General features: G+C 39.4%; 1 protein-coding gene across 1 annotated transcript in view; it reads right to left on the bottom strand.

Annotated features, from left to right (window-relative positions):
• Positions 1–13,192, bottom strand: part of SIPA1L1 (signal induced proliferation associated 1 like 1) — a 387,762-nt gene that overhangs the window by 352,325 nt on the left and 22,245 nt on the right. The window contains exon 2 of the mRNA XM_049113648.1: positions 50–138. The gene's annotated coding sequence lies outside the window, so the exon portion shown is untranslated. The remainder of the gene's footprint in view (positions 1–49; positions 139–13,192) is intronic.

The raw sequence follows: 13,192 nt of genomic DNA, 5'->3' as shown, positions 1-13,192 counted from the left end.
GCCAAAGGAGCCGTGTATGATTAAAAATAAAGTAAAATTAGATCCTTACCTGAAAGTACAGTCCTTTCGATCTACTTCTTATACAGAAATCTTGGATATTAGTTTACTGCCATTCACATTTGAAACTGAACCTATGGACTGAAAGGGAGGAAATAATTAATTTGAAATACATGCACAATGAAGATAAAAACATCGATTCGATCAAAGATGAAATTTCCGTACACTTGTTGAAGCCAAATGGTTTCTGCAGGAAACCTGTTTTCTGTGACTCAAATCCAAAATGGAAAACGTGGGTGGTTCTTCCTGTCTCACCATTAAGAGTCAGCCAATTGGCTGATGAAGTTTTCACACAACTTAAGCTCAAACTTCAGCCTTCCATCTGCTCTAATACTGTCATACCTTAGGGAAATGAAAGAAAAATAAAGGCTTTCTTCAGCCTCAAAGTCAGGCTTAAACAGGTACCTTATTCCATCCAGACTCTATTTGAGTACAAAACTTCAAATCTTCAAAACTTCAAATCCAGATGTGAAAAATAATGAGAGCTGCATCACAAAGTAATTCAGGGGCTTTACAGCTGTCTCTGACTGGAGCTACTATTTCTAAAAAAATTACAAACTAATCTCTCCTGGATACAAGACTACAATTGCAGTGTGACTGTGGAGCAGAGGCTTCCAGCCCAGTCCATGTAACCAAAGCTGCACTCCTTCCCACCCACAAGTCACATACCATTTGCCAAGACCTGTCTGCCAACAGATACTGTATTTGGGCTTCTCAACATACAAGTCTGCCAGACTGGGATACGAATCCAGTAATTCTACAGGGTATTTCCGCATATCCACCTAGAGCTAGTCAACCAGCCAGTGTGATAGAGACAACTGAAAACACACACACTATGGGACACCTTCAATGAGAAAGAGACTGTGGGTAGGAGATACTAGCATGGTATATCATGTACACCCTTCAGCCAAAGGCCTCCTCACCTTTACACCAGTAATCAGTGGAAAATATGCAAATATAAGACCATAACAATTTAGATGGCTATTTCCAACATTAATACAAGGATTCCAAGTGGCAAACCACTCAAGAAGAGCAACTGTCCAGGTCCTAAAGATTCCAGGCCCCATCTGAATATCCCTCCTGCCTCAGGAGGCTGTCTCAGAAATGCTAAGAGGCTCAGAGAGCTCCCCTTGCTTGGCCAAGAAGGGCCTTTCGTGAGCCACCCGTGACTGCCCAGCACGCTCTTACACATCAACCCCCCTGCAGTCACAGAGGAGAATCTATCAGCCAGACTAAAGCAAGGGGCACTGGCTCTCAAAGGATGCATCCCAAGGGAACTGCTCTGTGGCGAGACCATGAAACTTGAAATACATGCACCATCTGTACTTTTAAATTTCATGAAGTTTGGGTATAGAGGCACTAAGCAGATTATGAGCAAATACATATCATAAGCTCTCCGAGCTGGAAGAGGCTGTAATACCCCATTACCACTGTAAAACCATCACCTACAGATAAGATGAAGTCAGAATCTCCTAACTGCCAGCTCAGTGCTCTTCCTATCACACCCTGCTCTTTAATCAACTAGGGAAACGATCTTTTGGAGCATATCAAAATCAAGCTACAACCCCACTGCAGGATAAAAATCTCATTTAACCATGTGTTGAAAAAAAAAAAAAAAGATTAACATAAAAGATTAAGAAGCAAAACCTTTAGAGTAATTCCCTGCTGGAGAAGGGGTAGGGCAGGGTTGGCCATCTTTCTCCATACAAATACGATCTAATCTTCAGGGAAAATGTACATACAAAATTATATACAAAGATCATCTCTTTCTTTAAAAAACTACATCGCTTCCAAACTTGTACCTCCAGCAAAAAAACACAAACCATAATGCCTTACTTTACTGACACAGAATGTTGAACTGACAAAAATAGCAATCCTTTCTTCACAAGTTGAGGTTGAAAATATTTTCTAAATAAGGTATTTTCACTGTGCTATAATTAATTTCCTCTATTACAATATATTAAACTTCAGAGCAAATCAAGTAGATTTTATTCCCCCATTGTAGTTTTCTTTAAAACTCTGATTTAATGCTTCAAAGACCATAACAATAGGGCAGCCCCGGTGGCGCAGAGGTTTGGCGCCGCCTGCAGCCCGGGGCGGGATCCTGGAGACCTAGGATCGAGTCCCACATCAGGCTCCCTGCATGGAGCCTGCTTCTCCCTCTGCCTGTGTCTCTGCCTCTCTCTCTCTCTGTGTGTCTCAATAAATAAAATCTTTATAAATAAATAAATAAATAAATAAATAAATGTATCTGTAAAAAGAGAAAATTACGTATTTAAAAAAAAAAAAAAGACCGTAACAATAATCTTTCACTCTGTTCATTTTCTCCAATTCCAGATCACAATTCCACAAATAACAAAAATATGCTTGCTTATACATATAAAAAGAGAAGAAGACCATTTGTATAGGATGGAATATCTGCATGCATTTTTAAAACTTTTAAGATAAAACCTAAATCTTTGAACAAATTCATAGGTTATCAGAGAGGCCTATTATTAAGGATATTTCAGTCATAATTTGTGACAAAACCTAGTACCAATTCTGCCATGAATTAGTTGTGCAATATTGGGCAAGTCATTTAACCTTTGGGCTTAAGCTAACATAACAAGCCAAAATAGTCAACTTCTAAGATATTTTCTAGGTTTCTGAACATCCTCCTCAGACATTAAGGATCATCTTCATTTCCCTTGAATCCTAAAAATTAAATATATCTTTAAATAATACAAACAAGCATTTTATAAGTTACATTATGCCCCAGAACTTACCAGAAAGCTGCCAGCAGTTTAGATAAATGAAAATTTCAGAACATTGTGGACTTTATCTGCATTAAATGTATCTCCCTGTCTCGTGTTCCAGCTTCTCTGAGCAGGCGTAAAAATGCACTTTCACATCTGGATGACTCTGTTGAAGAGTTTTCCCCAACTCTCCCCAGGCTTTGACTCCTTCCTTCCTCTTCCCATCCCTGCTGTCTCAGGACCCTGATACCCTGAAATCTGGCTCTATCTGCCACAATACTGAAAATGAAAAGCTTTTCTATCATTAGGTTTCAAACCAGCTACCATCCAAATATCTATATCTGTATCTAAATCTGTACATTTTGACCACAGAAATCTAGATTTTTAACGTCTAGAGAATGTTCCACTGATAATATCTGAAAATTTAATGGTTTTTTCATCTGAAGCCGAGTTCCTTACTGCCAAATAAGCAAGGAAGTTCCAGAACACTATTTATAACACAACTCATAACCTTAAGATAATTTTCTTTATGTACCAACTAGTAACTGTGCCATCCCCAGTGAGTTTATGAATAAAATAAGCACTAGAACTGAGAATCTGGCATTTTACTAGTAGAAATCCTAAAGAGTAGTTGCTTTTTGCCATGTTCATTCATTCATATACTGACTGAGCATCTCCTACAGGGTAGGCAATATTTATTCTCTGTGCTAGAAATCCAAAAAATGATACAAAGTCAGCCTTCATGGGGCTTGTGGTCTAAGGGAGGAGACACACAACAGGACACACTGACTATATGAACATAATAGAGACATGATATATACTACATACTCACAGTCAAATTAACACACAGACATATTACATGGGAAATACATATAATGTGAGAGGGACTATGTGCTATTGAAAAGGAGGTGGCCAGAAAAGCAGAGGAAGGGGATTCAGGCATGAATGGAGGGAAGGTGAACTGCAATCTTACGTGGGTCAGGGTAAGACTCACAGCAAGGGCAGCATCGGAGCACAGACTTGAAAGGGCTGAGAAGTGAGTCAAACTAAATTTTCCTTATAATTTTTACCTTGCACTGACCAAGCATGTAACAGAAATGCCTTATCAAAACAACGACATATGAGAAAATTTATGAACAGCCCAGAAGAGTAAACAGAAGAGAACTGTGCATCAACTGCCTTCATTTTTGTAGCTCAGTGTACTAAGTTGAAACTTACATCTTCAATTAGGCATGCTCATTATGCATTTTTTTTCTTCCCTGTTAGTTTGAACAAAATTCTTAGTGCCTGATCCATTTTCCTTAAAAGTCCAGAACAATTTTCCAAGTATTCCTTGATGCATGAAACAACAGTATTATTCAACCAGCAACCCACTGAGACATCCCAACTATCACATGAGGACTTAAATTTCAGTATGAGAACCCACGAGGCACTGGAGCTTCATCCCACTGGGGAGAAACCTGTGCTTTCCCAGAGGGGTTGGTGGGGAAAGACCAGGCAAGCTGTGAAATCAGGAGGCCTCCCCCCACCAACCAGCTGTCTAACCTTGAGCAAATCTCTTCACTCTGGGCTTGGATTTCCTCAACTATAGAATCAGGCCACTGGACCACATTAATTTTATAGTTTGAATAGTTATTTCCAAGCCCATTCCAAGGCTGGGTTCACTTCAGGAAAAAAGTTAAGTAAATAACCATACCCAAAAAATTATAACACTGCTAATCCACCATTCAGAGATCCATACACTTTAATTTGTTCTTCTGAGAACAGTAATGAATTTGTCTTAACTCATGCATCAAGTCTCAACTCTCCCTCTCGGATCAAAAAAGATTCACAAGGATGGGTCTGGACTAGTTCACCAAAGACAAATGAACTTGCAAAAAAAGATAGTATTTTTGTCTTGGCTTTATTATCAACATACTCTTAAGTAGACTAATATGGAAATCCTAAACTAACACAAGCATGCACCTGCTGAGGGGTTTTAAATATTCTTCATGCACCACCAATTCCAATTTTTAAAAATGTGTTTTTAAAGAGTAGGCTTCCATCAAAGTTACTTGCGATCCATTAGTCTTCTTACTACTATATTATTTCAAATAGGTGCTATGATTAGCATCTTATTCAGAGAGCCCCAAGATCTACACTTCCCACCACCATTTACAGCTCCCTTCTGTGTAAAGCCCACCTGTTCGATGCAGATTAAAAAAGGAAGCAAATAAACGAACTGAGGTTGGAAGAATTGTTTCCTGACTTCTTTGCCGTATGGTACAGGCAAAGTAAATTAGGTTCTGCCAACCAGGCGCAGCACACAGGACTCCATCAGAACAGAGTCATGTTACTTGGGAAAAGAAGCAAGGTGGAAGGGTATGTGGCACCCACTTTGCTGGCAACATGCAGTGCTTCTGGCTCTGGCTCCCTGACTTGGAGCGTCCCAACCCAGGCAGGGGCAGCAGCCCCTCAAAGCGCCAATCCCACAGTGCTGTACCGGCAACCATTCCCAGAAATTTGGCCTACAGGCTCTTTCTTCAGCCCTCCTGATGATTTGCTAAGCTACCTATCACCTCTAATAAATCCCCCTCTGTTTACACTAACTAGAATAGATCTTAGTATCTGTAACCAAAAACTCTGACCAATTCACGTAGCACATATTCCTTTCATTATTTCCATACACAAGAGCTGAGATTGAAAGACACAAGAAACACATAGAACATTCCACCATAAGTCAAGAGTTCTTTGTTTCCAGCCAGGGCTCAAATCCACAATCAACACTTGCAACCTTTCCTTATACGTACTTTCTCATAAATTTCATCGCCTCTGCCATGCATGGAGAAGAAAATGATTTTTGCCTAACTAATTTTCTATCAATAAAGAGTCTGATGACAGTAACTTGGCGAGATATTTGAGAACGGGATATAATAAACATCGTTTTCCATACCAGCTCAAGTTTATGGAGAAGTCTGCAGTGTTAGGCAGCACTTTGAGAACATTCCCAAACTGCAGACAAGGTGATCTAATGCTGTGTTGCGATGCCAAAATGATCAGCACTCTATGCCAAGGCATACCTTAATTCACAAAGCAGCAATGAACTTTTCACTTATTTTCACCCATCCCTCAGGGCAAGATAATCATAGTAAAACCACAGACACATCGGGTAACTAAAATATAATCCTATGACCTAACACCAAAAGCAGACTAGAAATGCTGAGAAGTGATTATACATGTTAAAATTCTCTTCTCGGCAGAAAGACACTAAGTCCCATAAAATCAGTTGACAAAAATGAGAAAAGTAATCAGTTGTTAGTAATACTGTTCTTCGAAATGGCAGAAGAATCTTACAAAGGACATTTGATATCTCTGAATTATCAAATTACTCTGTACTATCAAACATCACAAAAATATTTCTCAGGTAATACTCAAAGGCCAAACTTCTGTAGAAAAAGATCACTTACACACTTCTGAAGCCAATTAATGACACTGATACTCAGAAGACGACTCAGCACTCTGCCAAATAGAAAGCGGGTATTCAATTCAAAGGAAAGCACAAGTATGCATCAACAGAGACTCCAGACATGTCTACCAATGTTAGTGCCAATCTTGCCCAGGGTCCCAGGCACTCAGAACAATTCCAGCTTCCTTACTGCAGCACCACCTCCCCCTCCTGCTGCCCCAAATCACTTTTATCAAATACTCGGCAGCACATTTAGCTTTAACACTGGTGGTGGGGAGAATGGGAATCCACAAAAGTCAAAAATAACTGTATTTTTCCCTAAGGACAAGGCAAATCAAGTTGCTAAAGAAAACTCAGAGCTTGGCTTCTTCAAAACAAAATTTTAGGAACAATAATTTCATGGAGCTTCTAGGCAAGGAAGTTACTAAGATGAGTATGGAGCTTTACTATGATTACACGTGTACCATATGTGTCCTTGAGATGCATCTGGCTCTCTCTCTCTCTCTTTTTTTAAGAAATGAAGTATTTCTGGGCTAGAAATGACACATAGCCTACTTTGGAGGTTTTTTATGGTTTCTCATATTTAGACTCTAACCTCAATCCACTGCAGGTTTAAGGATAGATATGATGCTCATTCATTAACAGTATCAAAGTCAAAAACACATATGTAATGTTGCAGATGAGTGATTCTCAAAGCTAGTCTGCAAAACCATACCTGCAATTGTAGGTCCTCAGAGAAATGAGGGGGAAAAAATTGTTCATGAGTATTTCATAAAGCTAGCTAAATGTATCCAATTTAAAGGGTCGCTCTTTATTCTGAGACTATGTCCTTTCTACTCATTTGGTATTCAAATAGCCTTTCTTTATGAAATGCTGAATTTTTTAAAATTTTTTAATTTAAATTCAATTAATTAACATATATATTACTAGTTTCAGAGGTAGAGTTTTGTGATTCATCTGTTGCATATAACACCCAGTACTCATTACATCACGTGCCCTCCTTAATGCCCATCACCCTGTTACCCTATCCCCTTCCCACCTCCCCTCCAGTAACCCTCAGTTTGTTTCCTATAGTTAAGAGTCTCTTATGGCTTATCTCTCTCTGATTTTAGCATATTTTGTTTTCTCTTCCTTCTCCTATCATCCTCTGTTTTTGTTTCTTAAATTCCACATATAAGTGAAATCATAAATAAATAAAATCTTTATAAAAAAAAAAAGTATGAAAAAGTCCTCAACTGCCTTAGTCTACAGGGAAATACAAATTAAAGCCATGAATAAACACCTCTAACACCCACCAGAACAGCAACAGTTAAATGGCAGGCAATACAAAGTGTTGCCAAGAATGTGGAGCTCCCATACGGTGCTGATGGATAACCATTTTGGAAAGCTGTTTCTCAGTATCTACTAAAATGAATATACATATACCCCATGACCCAGCAAGTCCACTTCTAATTATATCCCCACCAAAAAGACATACACAGAAAAGGCAGCACTATTCACTTGCCAAGGACAGGAAACAACCATGGTGTCATCATACAATGGAATGCCCTACAGCAACAAAAATTGAATGAACTACAAATACTTGTAAGAACATGGATGAATCTCACAAATACCATGTTGAATGCAAGAAGTCGGGAACAAAAGAATATATTACATATGACTGCATTAATATAAAGCTCACAAACTATGGAATTAGTAGTCAAGGAGTAGTACTTTGGGAAAGGGTGACTGAGCCTTCTGAGGAGCTAGTAATATTCTTTTTTTAAAAAAAGATTTTATTTATTAGAGAGAGAGTGTGTGTGAGAGAGAGCACAAGCAGGGGGAGCGGCAGGGAGAGGGAGAGGAAGAAGCAGGTTCCCCGCTGAGCAGGAAGCTCGATGTGGAGCTCAATCCCAGGACCCTGGGATATGACCTGGGCCAAAGGCAGACACTCAACAGACTGAACTACTCAGGAGCCCCAGGGGCTAGTAATGGTCTACTAATCTGAGTGCCGATTACAAAAATGTATTCACTATAAAAACTCATCCCACTGCACACTTGTGCTTTTTGCACTCTTCTATATGTTTTTTATACTATTAACACAAAATATTGTTTTGTTTTTAATAACCTTCTCAGTAAGGCTTTCTCTGGCCTGGCTTCATGACTATGTCTACCACTGCTGAGTATTCCATATCCTTTCCGCCCTCCCCCTTATTTTTCCTCTTTAGCACTTGCCAATATCTCAATATTGTCTATTTTACATACCAGATAGATTTTACAAACTTACCTTGCTTACTGTCTATCTCCACACACTAAACTCAAAGTTCAATGAGCACAACTGTTTTGTCCACTCTGCTGAGTACACACTACTGAGTCTCCGGTGCCTAGAACAATGCCAGCATCGATAGGAGGCACTTAATAAACACTGATTTAATTCATGTGTTAATTACACAGCCTTGCCCAATGCAATTATGCTCGTGGATTGGAGTAAATTCCCTTACTGGAGAATTTACTCCCCCAGTAAGCAGGGTATGCTCAACAAGAAGCCAGTTCTGTTCTGTTCTGGCTTCATACTTCTCCACATGGTTCCCAGACTTCTCATTTGCCTGATCACTCGCTGGATGCTCCCATTTTTCCTATTTCCAGATCAGGTTCTGGCCAGTTTGGGGTACAACACTAACACTCTAAGTTCTGTAACATCCACATTTATAAATGAAACCTAAGGCTGCATTAACTTCTTTCTTAGCAAAATCTACCCTATGGACTCATACTGAGTTTTAAGGTCAAATAAACATAACAAAGAAACTTATCTCTATTCAATTTTTTGTTGTTGTTCACATAAACACATAAATCAAGAAATAGTCCCATCTTATACTGGGGTCTTTGGCTTCTGGACCTAAATGTAGACATTTTGGGGGGTCTCTCTCCCTGATCCCAAGAGCAAGTTTTAGCTCTTCATTCCAACCCTTGAATTTTTTTATCTTTTGTTAAGGATTTTATTATTTTTAAGTATGTCTATGCCCAGTGGGGGCTTGAACCCACAACCCTGATGGGGAAACACAGGGCTAGCTGAGGACAGGGCAGGAGTCTGGGGCAGCACAGGACAAGTCCTTGAAACAGGCAGAGGGACATTCCTTCTCTGGACTCAACTGCCTCAATGTTTATACTTTGCTAAGGGCAAAATGCAATCTTAGCCTGACCCCTGGGGATCCTGTGAGTCTACTTCAAGATATAAAAATTCCTTTAGAAATTTCCTTTATCTCTAAACCCCCAAGGTACCTGTTGGCAATCATCCTCCAAGCACACAGGCCACCGATACACATCTGCAGGGTCTCATGACTCAGGTTTTATTAGGCGTAGTAAGTGACCTTTTCCCAAAAATAACTAGCCCCCTCAAGCTCCTGGAACCTTGCTTCCAAAATTCCTTTGAGTGTATCCTCAAACCCCTCCCAACTCCCAGGTATATAATCAGCTACCCCTCACAGGCCCCGGGCAGCAGCTCTTCCTGCCCACAGGTCCTGTCTCTGTGCTTTAATAAAATCATCATTTTGCACCAAAAACGTCTCAAGAATTCTTTCTTGGTCATCGGCTCCAGATCTCACCTATATTCCAAAACCTCATCAACTCCAAGATCAAGAGTCGCATGCTCCTCCGACTGAGCCCCAATGCTTGAATTCTTTTAAGGCAGTGTTTCTCAACCTTTTTTTTTTTTTAAATCAGTCCCCAAGGAGACTTTTTGGACATTTTCCTTAATCACACTTCCCCATGAAATTGTAATACCACAAATATACTGTATGTCTATTTATGTACTAATGTATATCACACTTCAAATATTAAAGAATAAAATTCCTGGGCCCCCTCAATTTAACTTCCTTGAATGTGTGTATTTTAAAACCCCACTTCTATCAACTACACCACCTTACCTTTCTAATTTTGCTTCACTTGGACATTTGTCAACAATAAAACCATTTCAGTAAAAGATAAAAGTTATGGCGCTGAGATCAAGAGTTGTACACTCCACTGACTGGCTCAGGCGTGTTACTCTTGATCTCAGGACTGTGAGTTCAAGCCCCATGTTGGGTGTGGAGCCTACTTTAAAAAAAAAAAAAAAAGATAAAAGTTGTAACCCAGGGAAGTACAGAGTTCAACAGCACAGTAGGAAAGGCTTCCCTTCCAGCTGACACTAATCCATTAAAACTACTATTTTTAAAGTATACTTCTCCAACAAGCGAGAAACCCACCAAATACCCAGATTTATTTTCCATCTCGTTCATAAGGACAGCATTCTGTTAAACTAGACACTTTCTTGAATTCAAAAGCTGTCCCTTAGCTAGTAATCTATCTAACCTTCTTAAAATCTATTTTTAAAAAGAACACAAGATTAGCACAAAATGACTTATTTCAGTCTCTCCTAAATCCCTCTAAGAATCTGTTCCTATTCTTGGCCTCCTGGCCTGCGTCCGCCCTACCTTGACTCTTGTAGGAGGTTCCCCTTGCCCTAGGTTCAGATTAGTACTTTTTATTTTCCACATTACTACCAAACTGTTTAAATGCAAATCTGATCTGTGGCTCCCAGGATATTTTAAATCTTTCTGGAGCTTCTCCAGCCTATGAGATAAAAGTCCCAACTCCTCGGCATGATCTGCAAGGATTTTTCACTGCAAGGCCAATCACTGGCCAGCCACATCTTCTCGTTTCTAGAAAGTTTTTCATAATCACTTTGCCCAGGATAGCAGAAATGCTCTTATGCCCATGCCAGCTCATACTTGCCCACCCATCTCATTCCCTCAGCCCTTAGTATCTTCCTATTTTAGAAGCAACAAAGACTTCCTCTTCTTTCCCTCTCCTTCCCAGGGTCACAAAGCACCTCATAACCAGCTTCACAGGCACTCTGCATACATTTGGTAATACTTGCTCATCAGGATGGGTCCGTTTTCCCCCAGAGTTGAGCCACTGAAAAGATGCATGCAAGGAAATGCACTAAGAATACTTGCTACAGGCTGATATCCTAAATAGGGGGCTTGACATTCATCTTTGTATTCCTAGCACCAGGAGTACCAGGAACCTATGAGAATTGGAAGCCTAATAAATATTTTTGGAATGACAGAAATCATGCTGGATCCAGATAACTACTACCTCTTTCTCTCAGGGTTATCAAATCACCTGTTTAAACCTAGATTCAATTTCTGCCAGAAATTCACATGCAACTCAATCCATTTTTCTTTCTTTAGAAAACAAAAACACTGATTTCAGAAGCTTCTCTCACCTTCTCATTTCTTGAAGTTTCCAACCGGGTTCCTGGAAAATAATTGCAGTTTTCAGTATCCTAGGAAACAACTCATTTCAGCCTGGAGATTTTTACCTACTTGAACTGAGTGAGAATGCTCTCACTTTACTGCATCTTTTGTATTCTACCTTTCTCGGTCTGAAAACCACTCTTTGCTAGGGAAGATAGGAGGAGTGAATGGCTTTGCACTCCCTCTTTTAATAGTAAAGTGAGTCTAGCTTCATTCTTCTTCCTCACCTTGTATAGACTGAAAACTAATTTGCATATACCTAATCTTTATTAAAGCTGAACACAAAATACTTTATGACACAGCAAGTCCACTCTTAGACATATACCCAACAGAAATGCATGCCCACATGCACCTCAAAGGACCTAATAGCCAAAGATCAAAAACTGAAACCCAAATGCCAATGAAGAGCAGAACATATAAATATCTGTATATCCATACACTGGAAAACTATAGAGCAATAAAAAAGAACTGCAGCTATAAACAACATATGAAGAAATTTTACACGTTAAACAAAAGAAACCAGGCACAAATAAAAAGATGCTTTGCGATCCCATTTCTACAAATTTCAAAAATATGTAAAAACAAATCTATGATGTTAGGAAGTAAAGAGTGGTTACCTTTGGAGAACAAGGCTAGTGATGGCAAAGGTGTATGAGAAGGCTTCAGGGGGCTTGTAATGTTCTCTTTTTCAACCCTGCACAGTGATTACACACATGTCTTCATCTACTGATGATTTATTAAGTTCTATCTTTACAATGCACTTGATGCGTGTTATATTTACAAAAAGTTTTCTTAGATCACTATGGTAATTTCAAATCCTTCTCTCCAGGTCATGGGTCATCCTAGATATAACCTTTCTAATATTTTTTGTTCTTCAGGCTGTTCTTTTGTTTGAATGCTTACTACTATGTACCCCTTTCTTTTGTACACCACTTAAAAACTGCCTTCCTAAGAAAGTAGAAACAATCCACAGAATAGCAGAAAACTTTTTCAAATCATTTCTGTTAAAAGATTTGGATCTAGGGTATATAAACAACTCTTATGACTCAACAGGAAAGGGGCAACTGGGTGGCTCCGTCAGGTAAACGTCTGCCTTAGGCCAGGTCATGATCCTCAGGGTCCTGGGATGGAGCCCACATCAGGCTTCCTGCCCAGTGGGAAGTCTGCTTGTCCCAATTCTCTCTCTGCCCCTCCCCCTACTTGTGTTTTCTCTCTCTCTCAAATAAAATCTTAAAAAAAAAAAAAAAAAAAAGACTCAACAATAAAAAGACCTACAACTCAATTTTAAAATGGGCAGAAGATCTGAACAGACATTTCTCCAAAGAAGATATACAATGACCAATAAACACATGAATGATGATCAATATCATTAGTCATTATGGAAATGCAAATCAAAGCCATAATGAAATTCCACTCCACACCCATGAGGACTGCTAAAATAAAAACACCAAACAGTACACCAACAAGTGTTGCCAACAAGTGTTGGCAAGAATGTGGACAAACAGGAGTCTTCACACACTGCCATTGGGAATGTGGCAGTACAGCTACTTTGGAAAGTCTGACAGCTTATACATATGGTTACTAAAGTCGCCAGTAATTCCACTGATAGGTATGCACCCAAGAGAGATGAAGACATGTGCACACAAAAAAGTACACATGAACAGTAACATTCTTCTTAA

The sequence above is a fragment of the Canis lupus genome, chromosome 8 (genome assembly GCF_003254725.2).
Source record: "Canis lupus dingo isolate Sandy chromosome 8, ASM325472v2, whole genome shotgun sequence".
Lineage (NCBI taxonomy): Eukaryota > Metazoa > Chordata > Mammalia > Carnivora > Canidae > Canis > Canis lupus.
This window is presented reverse-complemented; position numbering and strand designations above follow the sequence as displayed.